This window comes from Phalacrocorax aristotelis, chromosome 1 (genome assembly GCF_949628215.1).
Source record: "Phalacrocorax aristotelis chromosome 1, bGulAri2.1, whole genome shotgun sequence".
In the NCBI taxonomy this organism is placed as follows: domain Eukaryota; kingdom Metazoa; phylum Chordata; class Aves; order Suliformes; family Phalacrocoracidae; genus Phalacrocorax; species Phalacrocorax aristotelis.
This window is the reverse complement of record NC_134276.1, coordinates 217670135-217687802: the sequence shown is the minus strand read 5'-3', so window position 1 is coordinate 217687802 and position 17668 is coordinate 217670135. Positions and strand designations below refer to the sequence as shown.

General features: G+C 46.0%; 1 protein-coding gene across 13 annotated transcripts in view; it reads left to right on the top strand.

Annotated features, from left to right (window-relative positions):
- The window catches only part of NRF1 (nuclear respiratory factor 1), a 73561-nt gene that overhangs the window by 306 nt on the left and 55587 nt on the right, over positions 1 to 17668 (top strand). The gene's annotated exons all lie outside the window — the stretch shown is intronic.

Sequence of the window (17668 nt, the reverse complement as noted above, 5' to 3'; positions counted from 1 at the left end):
GCCGCCCGCGCCTTCCCCTCAGCGCCGCCGCGGAGCACGGCCTAGGCCGCGCTAGGCCCCGCCGGGGTGGCGGAGGGGGGAAGCCAGGCCCCGTGGCGGGCCGCGGGCCGCTCCCGCCCGGCCGCCGGAGGACGGGGCGGTGGCTGCGGGGCCTGCGGGGCGCCGAGGTGGGGGGGTCGGGGGGGGCTCGGCTTGTCCCGAGCGTGTCCCCGCACCCCGGGGGACGGGGGCGGGAAGGAGGGAAGGGGAGGGCGGGTGCGGGCCGGCCGCGGGCCCAGGCGTGCCGCCGAGCCGGCTGGTGCAGGCTGCGGGAGCAGGTTGCTCCGGCCCCGCTCGCAGCCCGGCCCGCTCCTGGGAGGGAAGTTGGGTCGCGGCTGTAGCCATTTGTGGGGCTTTTCTGCCCTTTTCCCTCTCTCTGTTCTCCTTCTCCCCTTTCGCCCCCCCCCCCCTTCCCCCCCCCCCTTTATATTTTTCCCCCTTTTTATTCTACTGACTGCAAATAGATGCCTTGTGGCAGCGTCCTGGGCCGGCACTGCCCTTTTTATATATAAGTCGGGCTGCCGCTGGGAGGGCAGCGTGTTTAAATATTGTTAATCACCCGAACAGAATATTTTTTTCCTCTCTAATATGCTTAAAAGGGGGTATAAGCCGTGTCTCTTTGTTCTTGGGTTATACAACATCTGGCTCGAGAGGACCTGGTTTGTGACGGAGGTGCGCAGGACCTTGTTAGTGTAAATAATAATTACAGGGCAGAAATATTTGGCTCAAAAGTCTTTGTACGTTTGGGGTTACTATGTCTGAGCTTTCTTGCAGCTACAGATAATTTTCATAGTGTGGGGAGATGTTTTCTGTGCACCTCTTCAAGATTTGGATCTCTGCTTTATGTTTTTCTTCCCCTCTGCTGGAACATCTTCCTTATTTCCAGATTTTGGGATTTTTATCTTAGGAAGGGCATTGTAGTTATGTTTTTAGTCTCTACTGCGTAGCCTTGCTGCCGTCCAGGCGTGGTTTTGGACCCTCTTCCTGTGTCCCGGACACTGTGAGAGTATTTTCAGTGTTGTGGCGGCTGTGTGCAGTCGTTATTTTTCGTTTGTGACATCATGGCAACTTGTGTTCATCCTTACTTCAGCAGTAGCATTACCTTGTCTTCTGATTCATCTGCATCACAGTTGCTCAGTTTTAAAACCTGTTATATTGAACTTTTAATGCCCTAATGTTGGGGAAAGGGATGAGGGAGGAATTGTTCATCCTTTTAATTTAGATTTTCATGCCTGTGATAAAACTGGGATTTTTTTTTTTTTTCCCCATTGAGGAGGGAAGATGGTAACTTTGGAAAGGTCAGGATTATATTAACTCTTTTTTCAGGGTTTTAATCTTGTCCATCATGGTTAAGTGTTACAGAGTAGTGTTTAATTAAATAATCTCATACGCTCATGTAACTTTCTGCACGTGTTTACTATTTTAGAGTATCGCAGTTGGTTTTTATTGTGTTTTATTGTATCGCAGTTGTTTTTCAGAAGTCTCACATCATTTATGTACAGGCTTTACGATGAACGAGGCATGGGCTCTTATGCATGTGCCATAAACACAGCGAGCTGGGGAATGCTCTGCCTCATCCAGTACGTGTTTTATGCAGTTATTACAATTTCACGTACCGCAACAGCATCTGCATTTGACGAAGTGTGTGGCCTGATGCACGTTCATGTTTTATAGGTGGAATGAAGCACGGGTCTCGTAAAGTGCTGTTTGTTGGCAGCCTGGGTAGAGCCAGCGTTCGCGCGTGTGTAGGTGATACGGTTTTTGGTGTGGAGCAGTGAAAGTGCTGACTTTCTGTGGAATCGAAATTTTTCTGTGGAGCCCGTTAACTCGTGGCATTTCACTTTGTACCCTCTGTGCAGCGAGGATGCTCCTCTGGAGGTAACTGGGCCTGGCCGTGCTCCGTGTAACGAGCGCGTAAGTTATCCCGACACAAGTTTATGTTGTGGATGTGGACCGTGCTATCCCAACCACGCTGCTCAGTGTGCTAGCATAAGAAATAGCCTCAGCCCAGAAGTAAATAAGCCATCCTGGCAAAAACCGGCTACACCAGCAAGAGCCCTTAGCGTGTGCTGGGTCAGTCAGAGGTTGCCCTTTTCTATAGCTCCAGTGGGAAAATGTGTGGCATAAACTTGTTCGTAGAGGATTAAGCTACGGTGAGCAACAGCTGCTTTGCTTCTGAGTAAGGTTGGCCGTGCAGGGGTTTTACACGCTTTAATATTGCACTTCAGTTAATTGTCTCAACTTTCCTGGACAAAAGCCCCCGTGACTGGTCGGCTGCACAGACGTCAGCTTTCAGACTGCAGCTATTTTGGCATGAGGACTACTTCAAGTGTTGGAATTTCATAATTTTTCTGTTGCTCAGGAGCCTGAATCATCTTTTCTTAGACTTAAACCAGCCAGTTCACTTCTGGCCAGCTCAAGCCTGGAAGGTTTCAGCCTCGTAAGTGAAAATGAAGAACCACAAATGACTCCAGGAGCCCAGGTTGGGAGCACTGGGGCTGCCTTTATTGTAAATCTTGCTTCTAGGCTACATAATGTCAAACTTCTGCTGCCATGTGCTTATACATACTCTGGGAATATTTCCATTACTGCTTCCACCTGTTCTTCAGTAACCAGCCGGGGGAGATGTCCGTGCAGCTTCACAGTCTCCTGAAAGCTTTGGGAATTACTGTTTTTTTTGCCTTACCCTCCTCTGATCTGGAAAAGTATCCTCCAGGAAGGAAGCAGAGTGCAGTGATTCTGCCGTGCCCCTCTATCCCTTTTACCAAGAAAACTGAATACAGACTTGATACGTGAGAACATTGTGTGCTGTTGGTAGAAATCTGCTTGTGTTGATGGTTTTCAGTGCAAGTACTGGAAAATGTAGCCTTGGACTTTATCTTTCTTATGCTGCTTCTGAAGTAGATATGTAGGGAAAAAAAAAAGTAGATAAGATTTTTTGTATTACTGATTACCCAGTGCTTGAGTTATTAAATAAAACAATTTAAAAATACACTCCTTTGTCTTTTTTTAAATAACTTATGCTGCATGGTAGGGATCTTACTTTTACTATGTTGTAGTTAGGGTAGTAGAAAGATGGAAGATGGTGCTGAGGTGGCACTTGAAGCAGATACTTGTAACTCACATGGCTCTCTAATGAACTTCATTAGCTCTTTGATACATAGCCATTCGTTAAGCATGCTTGTCTAAAATTAGGACTGGCTACAGCCAGTTGTAAATCAGAACTAAGGATAAGAGTTTCCACTTAATTCCAGTTTAATTTTCACACCAGATTCGGAGCTCTCTTGCTGGTTATCGTGCTCTTCTGGCTCTTCAGTAAGTAAGGCTCATCCTGCTGAATGAGCCTTACTGAAGTCCCACGAACCACTGAAGACCCTCCACGTGAAGGAGTCAAGCAGCATGTAGTCTCTAGCACGGTCTCTCGGTGCTGGGGCAATGTTTTTCTGTATTTAAAGGTAATCCGTCCTCTTCTGGTTTTGAATGCAGTTGTTTGTTAGAGGATCAGTTTAATAGCTTCTCACATTCCCACTGTTGAATGCAGATAGGTGCCTTTGCCCCGATCTGTTTGTCACTTGCTTTAGTGAGTGAATTTGTGTGTCAGCTATTGTGAATCTCTTCATCAGCTAGTTTTGCGTGTGAGTCTAAACCAGGTAAGTATATCTGAGCAAACCCTCTGTTTTTCAAGTATTGCAAACCATAAAATGCTGAACATTACTAGCATCTTCTCTTTTCTTCCACCTGAAACTTTAGCTTCCAGCAGAAACTCTTGCCACTTTCCAAAGCAAAGGCTGTACCATTAGCAGTGGAGTGTTGAGAAAGTTTTGAAGGTCAGAGTCGTGCAGGCTGCCAGGGCTTTGTACCATGGGTGGCAGGAACCTCTCACCTCTCCAGGCTGAACCTGGACCGTCCAGGCACCATCCTGCTTTGGGAAGAATTCAAGTCTATTCTGTATCCGCTGCAGCAATTGTAATGGTTTGATATTTGCGGTGTTTTGCTGATTCTGGCCCTGTTGCTTTTGTTTTGTCCCAAAAACTAGTGGGGTTGAACAGTTGCCAGTCAGACAGGCCCGCTGGGAAGGCTGGCTAGAGTCGTTCCTCCCTGTGCCGTGGCATCACTTGCTAGGAAGCATCGGAGCGTTATCCTTTCAGGAATAGTACAGTGTATAACTAGGAGCGGACGTTGTGTTCTCATCAGGCGTGTTAGTAAGGGGAAACCTGGGAGAGGATGGCTGAGTAATCAAGGCTGTACACCCACTTTGTTTTGGAGATCGCCTGATGGGTTTAGCTTTATGGGAAGGACTTCTGTCTGAGCCTGGTCCGGTTTTGTTGTGGGTGAGTTGCCTGCCAAACTCCAAGGAGGAGTCCCTTCTATTGACAGATAGAAAATGGGGAGGTGGAGGCTATATTTAGAGCATGTAGGAGAATGATAGGCATCCTGATGCGCATTGACGTTTTGATGTCAATGAAATACCGTGGGGTTTTGTTTTTTTTTTTTTTCTTTTCTTTAAGAAAGATGTACCTGTACAGAGGCTTAGGGCGCTTTGGATGGAAGGTGTATTCCATCCAGGCATTGGCTCTGTAGGACTGAGAAGTCCAGCGTCTCCTTTTCCTCCTGTTTTTCATCCTTTCTTAGAGACCATACTGCCTTCAGTGGGTAACGAAGCCTGGTTTTGTGCTGGAGGATGAAAGCAGGTGTCTCCTCGGTATGGAGCATGGTGAGGTGCGTTCTGCTCTTGGGCTGGGCTCTGAGCATCTGCTTCCTTGCTCGCAGTACTTCTGTTGGGTGTTGATGACTTTCTGCCTCTGTGCGGCTGTGTGTAAGGCAGATGTGTGAATTATTTTATCCGTTTGCTCTGTGTGCCGTCAGTATTGCCTATAAATAATAAATGTATTGCTCAGATGTGGCAGACCGATAGCGACTTGGAGGGGTAACTCAACTTTTTCAGTGCTGTTCGAAAATTCATCTGACTTCAAATACATAAGCAGAAAACCGTGAAAGTATCTTTTCATTTATAGAGCGTGCTTCTTGCTTGTAACCAGTGTGATCAAGAAATGCAATCCAAAAGAAACTGAGTCCCTCCCACGGTTTATTACATAACCATCTAATTAAAGTAATCAAATGGGGATGACTTCGAGGCTTGGAAAACTTCCCCATAGTCTGGGTCAAAAATACTTGCAAGACCACACCCCCAGAACCTCCACGCTTTATTTACCTTGCAACATCATCCTCTGTAGAGGAATGGTGTATAAATTAATTTATTTTCCCCATAAGTTTATTTTTGGCGTCAGCCATTAGAGTCTCCTGCTGCTGCTTCTGCAGCCACTTTCTTGGGCACCAAGAAAATCTTTTTAACTCCTAGTTTCCCTTTTGAAGGAGAAGGGACTTCAAGCAGTGCTGCTCCCTTTCCTCCCTAGAAAGAGCTACCTGATTTGAAGCTCTTCTCATGGTTGCAAGTTGTTTTTTTCAGGCTTTTTGCTTCTGCATCATGAGTGTTTGTGGCAAGTGGCAGGTAAATCAGTAAACTGGGTCTCTTGCTCGAGAAGGAAATGGTGTGTGTTCCTGTGATAGCGGTAATACTTAAACCCTGATAATAATAAGCATATGTTGATGGAGGTGACGGTGAAGAAATGTGAAAGACATCTAAAATACAAAATGTAGCAGCAAATAAAAATTCAGGGTCCGTTTTCAGTGTGCAATCATTTATCTTCATATACACGGTTGTGCCTTGCAGGAACTCTGAAAACTTTGAATTCCCACCGGGTTTGCATATCGCGCTGTGTATTCAAAGCAGGAAAAGCCCCATTTGAGCGCTGCCTTAAGGCGGTTCAGGGCTGGAAAACCACAATGGCTCAATCTGGGATGTTCTCCACATGCGTGGGAAATTGGAGATTCTGGCGGAGTAGTGTTCCTGTAAGCCATACTGACCCACGCCCCTTCCCAAACTAAGAAGGAAATAACTGTGCTTAGTAAGAACAATATTAATGGATGCACTCGTGGGTGCGTTTGTAATAACCTTGCTTCATCTTCTAACAAATGGCTTTGGTCATGAGTGTTCAGTTTTGCCTGCGTGGAGTCAGCCGAGTAGCGCGCAGGACGCTTGGGGAGCACGGTGGCCTGCTCAACAGGCTCTTTGTCGATACTGGAGAAAAAATTGTTTGAACCAGCATTTAAATCCAGTGAGCAGGTACTTAAGACTTAAATAACTCGCAGACAAATCTCTTCGATCTAGTTGGGCTGTAGATGCACTTTTTTTCCCAGAAAACACAAACCTTAATCCTGCAAACCACGCAGCTGCAAACGTAACACGCGCTGGATTTTCTCGCGTACCTGGCGCTTCGATTACAGAGGTGACGCTTTCCCTTTTCAGGGTCTTTGCTGCTTAGTTACTGGTTGTTTTGCTGGGGAGTTTTTCCTCATCATCTGCAGCCTTTTGCAGGGTGGACAAGCAGACGTGTTCTTTAACCACAGGACACTTAGGAGGGAACCTGTCCTTTCCTTTTTCCCCAGTTCCAGGTGCTAAGGGGAGGTGGTATCCTGCTCTTTACTGGCACTGAACCGAGCCTTGCTGTATTCTGTCACCTCGCACCCTAATGGGCACTGCAGGGTTACCCCAGATTTCTGTGAGGCTGGAGGAGAATCCCCAAATTCTTCCCTCTGTGATTGCAGATGCAGTAGTTGACATCAGAGTCTGCCTGCAGACCTGTGAATGCACAATCCCTCCTCTTAAACAGCTGTAGAGATAAAAAAAAGCGCCCAAACTCAGAATAAGATCTTGAAAACAAATGCTATTGTAGTGTGTATTTTCCCTACAAGATTTAATATTTCTTTTTTGTTGTTGTTGTTTTTGGAGACAGAATGGCCTGGATTCCTGATCTTTTTGTTTGCTCACGACATAGATGGCTTCAGTATGTATTGCAGGATTGGAGGGCAAATGAATTGGAAGGGTAAAAATATAAAACTGTAAGAGGGGAGATTTTTCTTTTTGTGGTTTGGGACAACTCATCACTGCTTAATCCATTGCCTGGGACCTGCACACACAGGTTGAACACTTGTACCCTTCCTCATCCAGCTAAGGTAGCACCATCCCTCCTAAAACCAGCTACAGTCATACCGGTGTAACTCATCCTGGGTTTAGGATCAACCAGACCGTGTTAAGTCTCTGCCTGAAGACTGCATCGTTAACAGAACTGTCAGTGAGGGGTGGGCCAGGCTTGCCATTTTAGGGTAAATGTAGTTAGGGCTGTGTCATCTGCCTTTAGCATATGTCAGTCTGGCTGAATTAGGAATTGAGGACCAAATCCTTCAGGTGATCCATCTAGCCAAGGTTGAAGGTGGTGGAGCTCGTCCGTGTGGCCATTACGGTTATCGTGACATTTCACGCCTCCGAGTCTCGGTCTAGACAAGTGTGTCTCATTGCCACCCTCTCGCTCAAATCCCTCGGTAGAACACGCTTCCATTATGTTTTTCTGTGGTAGTCCAGCATAACCACTAATCCTCTCCATAAAAGAGGATTAAAACGGGGAACATTTGCACCTTAATGCAGCCGGATAGGCCTGTGCTCTGTCTTTTAGGCAGTAATCCTGTTGGGGCGAGGGCTGCGCCGTTGTGTGGTGCCAGGAACGCTGTCGGCAATCAGCAAATAGCAGCTCTCTCGGCAGTTGCGCTTAGTGGGTTAGTAATTCTTAAAAGACCACTTTGCCTGTTAATTTAAAAAGCTCTATTGACTAGAGATGACTAACTTGCTTCGCACTGTTAAAATGACTTCTGGGCTATGCAGGTCAAAGTAAAATAATTTGAAATTGGGATTTCTGTGTGGTTCTTCAAATAAGATGAAAGAATGTGTAAGCTGACAAAGTATTATCTTTGACAACGCCATTTACCATATGTTTCCTAGACTCATAGCATACTACACATCCTGCAAAAAATCATAGAACCTTCTTGGTTCTGCCCCAGGTGTTACTGGTAAGGGAGAGTCACCTCTGCGTATCGCACCCCAATTGCTTAACGTGAAACCTGCAGAGCCTGGGGGGAAGCACGGGAATGCTAAATGAGAATTCCACCTCGTGGTTTACGATTTTACGGTGTAGTTTGACTTTCCGTTTTGGATTACACTCGCTGGCGGACACGGGTCGCGATGCGGTGGTATGCCCTTCCCATGGGTTTCCGAAAGCTGAACGTGTGCTAACCTTTTTTGTGGTGTCTTCATGGGGAGGATTGATTCCACTGTAATACTTTTTATTATTTTTTTTTTTAACTGGTGTGAATTACTTTAAATTTGGGGGGGGAAAAAAGGTGGAGTCTAAAAAAAGGGAGTCCTTCTGCGAGTAGGTGCTGTGCTTCCCCTGTGAACTACCATTGCTCTGGCTGAGGCAAGCAACTGAAGAGAAACTGCTTTGGCAGCCAGACCAGCCCAGTTCAGCTGCTGGGGTGATTCAAAAGTAGAGTTTTTTTGTTTTTCTGGGGAGCTTTATCTTCTTTCCAATGTGCTGCTCCGTTCCCAGCGGGCCTGGGCAGGAGGGAGTCGAGGTGTCCGCTCCGGCTCGCCACACGCGGCTGGGTGCAGTGATGTGGTGAAGTCCTCCCCACGCTCGCTATCGCCTTTGTGCCAAAGTCTGACAAGAGTCTTCAAGTAGAAACCACCTCATCCTTACATTCAGCCCATAGCTTCCTGCCGGCGTTTGGCGCTGAGTGCGTGAAGTTAAGCTGCAAAAAAAGACCCTTGGCAAACTGCATCGTACGTCTTGAAAGGAACGTCCTATCGCATGGCCAAATGGTGGCTTTCAGCAGAAACTTCAGCGGCAAATAGGAGTTTGTGTGCTTAATAAATTTGGGTAAAGTCTTATTTGTTTCTTTTCCAGACCTTCTGTGTGTGAAGTTTTTCCTGCAGTGTGATGTGTTTGCTCCTCTATGTGAGACGCTGATAAAAAGAGCGCGTTAATAGAAGGGGTTTTGGTTTTGTTTTCTAGAATCAGTTTTATTTTAGGTCTTTTCATGCTGCGACCAGTAGTGTAGGGATTTTTTTTTTCATCCTAATTAAAAGATCATTATACTAATATTATGCCACAGGAGGACGCTGTGGAATGAGACTGCTTTCTGTAGTTTCTCTTAGGGCTTGAGTTACCTTGTCTCTGCCGACATGAGGCAACTGTCCACATGCTGCTGTGAGCCAGCGAGAATTAAGATGTTCGCTTCAGTCTTGATAGGAGAGGTGTAAACTAGGGTGTCTTATCTTGCCTCTGTGCAGGGTATCAGTTGTTGCTGCCGACATGAGGCAATGTCTCAAGTCCCGGAAGGTGAGTCCCAGCTAAAACCTTGCACAGCTTCCAGAGTGACACAAGCTTCACCAGAAAAAAGCTGTATTTTATTGGATTGAAGTGTAGGCCAGCAAATTCTCTCCATGAGCAAGGGAAGACTTTTTCCACAGCCATGGAAAATAGAATTTTTGGATTTAAATGTGCATGTTAAATGAGTTGTAATAACTAAAATATTTATCGATCTTGTGCCTGAGAAGTGGCATTGTTTCCTTATCAAACCCACAGTGGTAATTCCCTCTAGGCACAATTTTATGCAGGAATGGTATCAAATTTGTCCTGAAGGAGAATTAACAAAAAATATGTAACCAGTGAGAGACGCCCGTGCAACGTGAAAGGTGGACATCATGGGAAGAGCTAAGTCTCTGCTATCAGGAGTCTGAAACCTCCTGCTAGAGAGGAGGTGAACATCCTCCTTTCCTCCCCATGGAGGAAAGACAAGGATAAGGTCTGGGTCTTGCTTGGTACGTAGCGCAGCCAAGGGGTGGGAGATGGGGTCTTTCCTGTGTGCTTTCGGTTGCAAGCTGCGCTCGCAGAAGCCAGTGCAGTTGTAATCGGCTGGTGTAGACCTCTTGCCATCTCAGATTTCACCTGGAAGTGGTTTCCTAACCAGCATTGTCAGGAAATGCTGCGAGTGAGGTCTGTGCTCGGGGGAGTCAGGCCTGGCTGGGAGGTGGACATCTCTGCCTGACACCTGGCTTCCAGGTACCAGCCAGCATTGGTCCCAGGAAGAGGAGAAACGCAGCCAAGACAGCACCAAGCCAAGACTGGTCATCTCCCCTCTGCAAGAGGCTGTCCACTGTCCTCCTCTCAACTGGAGGTTGGCAGCTCCTCCAATTCTGACCGTCTCGGGAGCTGTCAAAACTGGGCCATTTCTGGCTATTGCAGTCGGAGGGTAGACACAGGTCTCGCAAGACCAACGAGGTTTGATGAACACCAGTGATTTCAGTCACGGCTCCTCGTGAAAATTGTGGTGTTGTGATCTCTTGGTTTGCGTTGCCGTTGTTTCTGGATGAGGTTAGTTCATCGTGGTTAGTAGAACCATTGAAATCTGCTGATTAGAAACCAACTGTATCAGGATGTGTGTACTTGCTTTAAAAAAAATGCATAGAGGGCTCTGTGCCAGAATAGCAAAAAACAGTACCAGACAATTTCAAGGTATAATTACACTCAAATGGGATTTGATTTTATTAGTAAATGACAAATGATTAATTTCTCACTGGATCAGTTTTCACTTACAAATTATTCCAGGCTGTCTTGACAGGGAATTTGGAATTTATCTAGACACACAGCCGGATGTCTGAAATACCTTTTCAAATAAAACACTCATGTACTAAGTGCATAGGAAGTGCTTTTTAATCTGATTGAATACATGAAGCATGAAACCTAGTTAACTGAAAAAACTCCTTCACGTCACGTTGGCCCGGATCATCAAAAGTATTTTAGATTCCTCCCTCTCGCGAGATGATGCCGGTGCCGGTGGTCACTGTGGCAGGCAGGCGGATGAGCTGTTGCAGCTGCAAACAGTTGGTAGTTCTTAAAATAAATCGGGGTGGTGTGCTCTACCTTACCGCTACAGCATAACCCACAGGCTCTTAGGAGCGGGGAAGGCAGCTCAGCGGGGCACGTGCTTTGCATGTGTGAAGCTCTGCATGCCACCACCATCATCTTTGCGACCCGCGCTGTGAAAACTCTCCTCCTGCCTGCCTCGTTGCAATGGCCAAGGGATAGAGACGAGCGCGAGGGTAACGCTGAGCATCATCGCTATCTCCTTGCGGCATCGTTGAAGAAGCAGCTTTTAGCGAGTAAGCACCGTGGCTCCCTTCCAGGCGAGGGGAAGGGGAAAAGCAACCTGAGCAGCAAATGGCTAAAACCTGATTTAGAGGTCTGTTTCCTAACAGAGGTGCCGGTCTGTGTGGCTGAACACTGCTGGAGAACTGCAAGAAGGAGCTTAGCAGGTGGCGAGTGATGGCTGCAGCAGCCACCCCGCAGCCCACAGAGCCGCTGCATGAGAATTAACACACCCGGATCACAGGAGCCCCGTTGATTAACTCTCCGCAGTCGCCTCTGAGAACAAAAGTGCCAGTGTGATTTTGGTTGTTTAATGCAAAGCAAACGACTTATTTACAGCCGAGGCTTGAATCCATTAAGGTCATATTAAACTCCAGATGCTTGTCAACTTTACAAAAAGAGTGGAAGAAAGGGAGGAGGTGTTGCATGTTTTCTGGAAAAAAACCTCAGCTTGCCAAGCGTGGAGCAGTGTTTCACTGAAGTCAAAACCATAAGGAGGGCGACCAGCTTGAATGATGAGCCAGATTCCTGCCTCCCCTCCCCCTCCTTTTTTTCCTCTTTTTATACTGGACTTGAGGCTGTGCTGCGTGGTGCCAGATGTGGAGGTACAACACGCTGAGTTCCTGTGGGGAGTGGCGTTGTTGATAAGGAATTGGTACTGACCATGATGGAGGGATCGAACAGAAAATGGGTTGGGAAAGGAAAACCAGGAGCATTTCCATTCCTTTGAAACAAATTAGGAAATGAGCCAGGGGCATTATTATTAAACCTCCTCTACAAGAGAGTGTTTGCAGTCCGTGAGGCTTCATCGACACCTTGCTCTTTCTGTCTTGGTGGGTCCATCACTGGCCATGGGCTGTTTTGTACCTTTTTAAATACCCCGTCGATGCTGTGGAGAACCATGCCTCTGCGGGCACCAGCCTAGAGCTCTGCATCCGCCTTTGTGGGTTTAGGCATCAACCTGCTGTACGTTGAGGTGAAGGGAGGATGAGGAGGAGCTTGATGCAAGCTGGCTGGCTTTTTTCCGAGACATGACCGATGCAAGCTTATTGTCCCTTTTTTCGGTAGTTACTGTGGCTTCCCGTAGCATCTGGTTTGTTCCTATATAATCTAAATTTAAGATCTTTTCAGCAATTCAAGGACAGTTATTTAGAGGACACTAGGTGGGTCCTGTAACTCAGCCTTTCTCCTCAGCCTCATCGCTGGGAAGAGAAGAGGGTCAATGACCTGACCAGCCTGAAGTGAGTACAGGGGCGGTACCTCGAGCTGGAAAGGTCAGCCTATCTAATAAACTAATTGCTGACACTGATCACTTATTAAGTGGATTCTAAAAAAGTATGTGTGTCTGTTAGTCTTCTGTTTTTGCTCCCTTGTAATTTCTAAATCCGTACTTATATCAGTGTAGAAGGCAGAGCTGCTGCTTGAGCTCGGGGCGTCCATCAAATAAGGTTAGTTCCCCTGCACAGCGGTGCCCTGCAGCTGGCTGGGATGGCATTTCGTTCTTCCTAAACCCTTTGGTTACGAAAGGTTGTGCTGTAGCGCACTGAGCAGGCTGCGTGCGAGTTGGCCTCTCCGTTTGCTACTGGTGATTTGCTAATTCTTGCGTTTTATTTATAAAATGTCATACTCATTTTTATGTGGATGCTGTTACAGAATACAGGTGAACTCTTCCCTTATGGTGTCCTACCCATAGCCACTCGCCCTTGATATGAAAATGAGGCCTGAATTCTGACAAACAGGATCATTTGCAAAGAAAATACAGAACCCTTTATCTGAGGAAGAAGCAAGTTTGTAAGAAAGACAACCCACCCTTTTTCACAGTGACTTCTTGGGCTGTATGGTGTTGGCTTACGGAAAAGAGGTTTGCTCATCGAGTGAGCCCTGATATGCCCAAGCAGAAGGAAGATCTGGTTGCAAAACTTGAGCACGAAACTTTATATTTGGTGTTTTGGATGTTGATGAGGCTGTTAGCTGTTCCCACCTTGTTTCAGAATGGTAGAATCATAGAATCACTGAGTGGTTTGGGTTGGGAGGGACCTTTAAGGACCATCTAGTCCAACCCCCCTACTAGATCAGGTTGCTCAAAGCCCTGTCCAACCTGTCCTTGAATGCTTCCAGGGATGGGGCATCCACAACTCCTCTGGGAAATCTGCCCCAATGTCTCACCACCCTCATCATAAAGAATTTCTTCCTTATGTCTGATCTAAATCTACTTTTAATTTATAACTCATGCCTCTGTATTCCCCGAGCTCCCTTTAACGCAGTGGCTGCTCTCTTAGGAGGGTCTGAGCACACATGGCAGGAGCGACCTGTGCGTGCGCAGAAGAGCGCAGAGCAGGTCTCTGTCAAAATATTCTGGGTCTCAGCCCTTCTCCATTAGTCTTTATTCAGATAAGCCATATTTTGCATGCTTTTAAAAAATACCTAAACCACCAAAGAAGTTGGACCCAGCAGCTCTTTTATTTATTGTTAATCTGAACAGGATTTCAGATGAATTAGGCATTGTGTGGGGTTAGTAAAAATGGCCGCATGATTTAAAATGCCAGCGGATAAATGAGATGTTCATCTCTAAGTTAAGACTGTCTTGGTGGGCAGTGTCTTGTTCTTCTACAGCATCTGAAGTAAAACTGCTTCAGCAGTCTAAAGGATAAAAATAAGTCCAGACCCTGTCTTGTAAGAGTTTTTCCAGTCATGCTGGTGTACCTCATCATTTTTTCTGGTGTGGACGCTTTATTTTTGGCTCAGTTTAAAGCACCCGTGAGGCAATATTAAACTAGATGGCGGTGGCAGAGGACAATTTCTACAGTAGGATAACCCCCGTGGTTTTGTATTGGTCGAGTTATATCTCTTTATATTCACACCACAGATTACACTGAGCAGATGAGACCTTCATTTTAGTCCATGTGGTTTTAAATTTAATGTAGGATTTATGGTTTTTATGTTCAGTTTCCGTTGTTTTCTGCTGGTTTGAATAGGATGGCTTCTGCTATTTTGGATTGCTTTGTTCCTCCTGCGGTTGGTGTTCTTCCAGCAATGGTGTCAACAGCCATTGATCATCGTTGACAGTACATCAAAGGAACCTCTGACACAGTCATGAAGCAACTGCACCGTGTGATGAGAGGGAGTTTACCCTCATATTTTTTTAAGCACTTTAAATGACTTTAAAAATAATTCTGGCTGACATCCAAGGTTTCTGGACTAAGCTACAACTACCAGGAAATATCTTTGCAGGCATCATCATATCATTAGGGTTTCCTTACACCTGAAACTGTTCTGGTTTCTGAAGGAAAACAGGAATAAACTTTCCTTTTCTGGAATGATGAATGCTCGTCTCTAAAATTATTCCGGAACAACTTTCCTTTCATCCCCTGTGTCTGAATCCCTGTTCAAATCCCAGCATGGACCCTTTGTATGCGTAACAGAGATGCTTTGCAGCTGGGGCAACAACAGTAGCAACAGTTTGGTAATCACCAGCAGAAACCGCCAGTCAAGGTGTTTTCCCACAAATCCTGGCTGGTATCAGCGATCCTTTGGGAATAATTTGAGTATATGAATAACTATCCAAGGTTTCAACACTCAAAGATAAGGCTTCATGTCTTTCTGTGCATGATTCTGGAGATGTTTGGAAATTTTCTGGGAGGAAACTCTGCAGGTATGAAAATAGCACAGAAGTTGGAGGAGTAAAGAACCTGCGTTAAGTGAAGCCAGCTGTCAGGTTAAACTAGAATTAATCCAAGTTAGAACTTGGAAATGAAGAGCTTGTGGTGTTGGTACACAACACAACAACACAAGAGATTGTGTGCTGTGTTGTTATGCACAGTTGGGCAGGCTGTGCCATTTACTGAAGAGTTGCAGTAGTTTATTGCCTTTTTTCCCAGCTTATATGTACTTTTATCCAGGCAGGAAAGCTTAAGAGTGGGGAGATCTAATAGGGCCACCGAGGAAGCAAGTGTCCTTCATATGTTGCAGCATGGACCTCAGACTCCTTTGGAAGGGAGGCAGTGGAGAGAGGAAACTTTGTAGTAGTTTGGTTATTAGACCTTGTTTGAATCAAGTGGACTTCATCTTTAAATAAACATGACGACCTTGCTATTGATTATCCTGGTCATTGCTTATAGCTAACTGCTTCAAAAAATGCCAGAATTCAACCAGGCAGTGTGCACTGAGGCAGGATGTGTGCCTGTAAAAAATAGACCAAATGCATGTGTGTTTAAATTTGCATAGTTGACATGAGGAGTATTGATGTTGCTTACCCAGCTGTCCACTTGCTGACTCAGAAATGCCTAGTTTCAGTCCGCTACCAATTTTATTTATAAAGAAGCATCGTTTTTAGTGGCATTGAGTGTAGACTGCCCCTTGATTCAAGCAAGTTTCCCTCTGAAGTGTATTTTTACACTGTAAAAATAGTATCTGAAGAATCTGTTGTCTTGCAGTCTTGTCTCTTAGTGAGCTAAAAGGTTACAACACTTTGTCAATTATATTGTGATCATATTTTTCTGTGGATGTTTTTGTTTTTTAATTTTAATGGAAAGTACCTGAAGTTGTATTGCTCCATTGAGAAAAGCAGCAATATACCTTTTCAGAAATAGCACGGTGGCTTGGGAAGGCCTGGCCTGCTGAGCTATTTCATTAAGGTTTTGCATGGAATCTTGGAATCTTCCCCCTCCTGCCCGCCCCCTCCAGTATTTCTATGGTGATGGCAAAATGGCAAAATAAATTGCTTGAAGGACATGATGGCTGATTTTTTTTTTTTTTTTAACCAGAAATTTTCAGTTTGCTTCAGTGTCCCTCAGCACCGTAGTCCCTTCCCTACTGGTGGTATTTGAACTGCTGTTATTTTTGGATAGTTCTAATATTACAGTCTAAGTTGTAAACAGGGTTGGACAGCAGCAAGATCCAACTCTAGCAGACTTTTAGGGAGGATTGTGAGTTTGAAGGTGATGTGGCTTTAGCTGTAACCTCAGTAGGTTTGTAACGCTCTCAGAACAGCACTTCTGCTGTCCCGCAGGCTTGAGTTGCTCTAGTGCATGCCTGGATAGGAAATGGAAGTTTGGAAACATCTCTTTGTGGTCAATTGAATTTAGTTTTCCATCTATACCATTTAGGACCTTTTAGGGGGTCTCTTGTGCAGCACAGAGTGGGATCCACCTGGCTGGAGAGCAGCTCTGTGGGAAGGGACCTGGGGGTCCTGGTGGGCAGAAAGCTCAACATGAGCGAACAGTGGCTGCTGCGGCCAAGAAGGCCAACAGGGTGCTGGGTTGCATCAAAAAGGGCATCGCCAGCAGAGAGAAAGAAGTCATCATCCCGCTCTACTCAGCGCTTGTCAGGCCACACCTGGAGCGCTTTGTGCAGTTCTGGTCCCCGCTGTACAAAAAGGATGTGGACAGGCTGGAAGGGGTCCAGAGAAGGGCCACCAAGATGATCAAAGGACTGGGAAGCTGCCATACAAGGATAGGCTGGGAGAGCTGGGTTTGTTCAGCCTTGAGAAAAGGAGGCTCAGAGGGGATCTCATCCCCATGTACCAGTACTTAAGGGGAGCTACAAAGAAGATGGAGACTCCCTTTTTCCACGGAGTCCCATGGAGAGGACAAGGGGGATGGACACAAGTTGCTCTTGGGGAGATTCCGATTGGACACCAGAGGGAAATTTTTCAGTGAGGACAGTCACCATTGGAATAATCTCCCCAGGGAAGGGGTTGACTTGGCCACGTTGGACACCTTCAAGAGTCGTCTGGACAGGGTGCTGGGCCATCTTGTCTAGACTGGGCTCTTACCTAGAGAGGTTGGACTAGATGATCCCTGAGGTCCCTTCCAACCTGGGATTCTGGGATTCTGTGTGATTCATGGGCAAGAAACTCACTTTCTTGGGACAGTAATGTTTGTGGAAGTGTAAATATAGGAGATGTGCCCCTTCCTCAGCCTTCCCAGTACTGAGGGTGATTCTAGTGCCATGGTATCTGGGCAGCTTCCAGTATTGGACCTGTATCCTGATATTTGTTTCTTTGTTTTAGCCACAAGACCATGCTTCCCTCCGTCACATGCCAGCTGGCTGCATAATTAAATACGTGACCAAGTTCTTCCTCACATCTCACTTAGGAGTATGGGTCCCTGGTTTTAACCAGACTGACTCGTCCAAACTGGGAAACCCAAACCAATATTAAACCAGTATCACCCTAACACTTACAATCTAGCTGTGCGTTAGAGCACTGTTGGCATCTCGTGGATGAAAATCCACTGCCTAAATACATACAGTTCCCTTCTACTTCTATCCCCCATGAAGATGCCAAAATTAACGGAGTTAGCTTGATGCTCCACAATGAAGTTGGTGTTATGTATGGAAATAGTGGTATTTTAGTAGAAACCGTTCATTTTATGTGATTCTTGTTATTAGAAGTGTGTGTAGCATTGAAGAGAAACCAGCTGTAGACAGACAGGGAAAACAAAGGGATTCTGTAACCTGTACTCTTTTCTGGGTTTTAACTATGAAGCCACGATGTCTGCGTTAGAAGGCAGGTTGCTGTGGCCTCC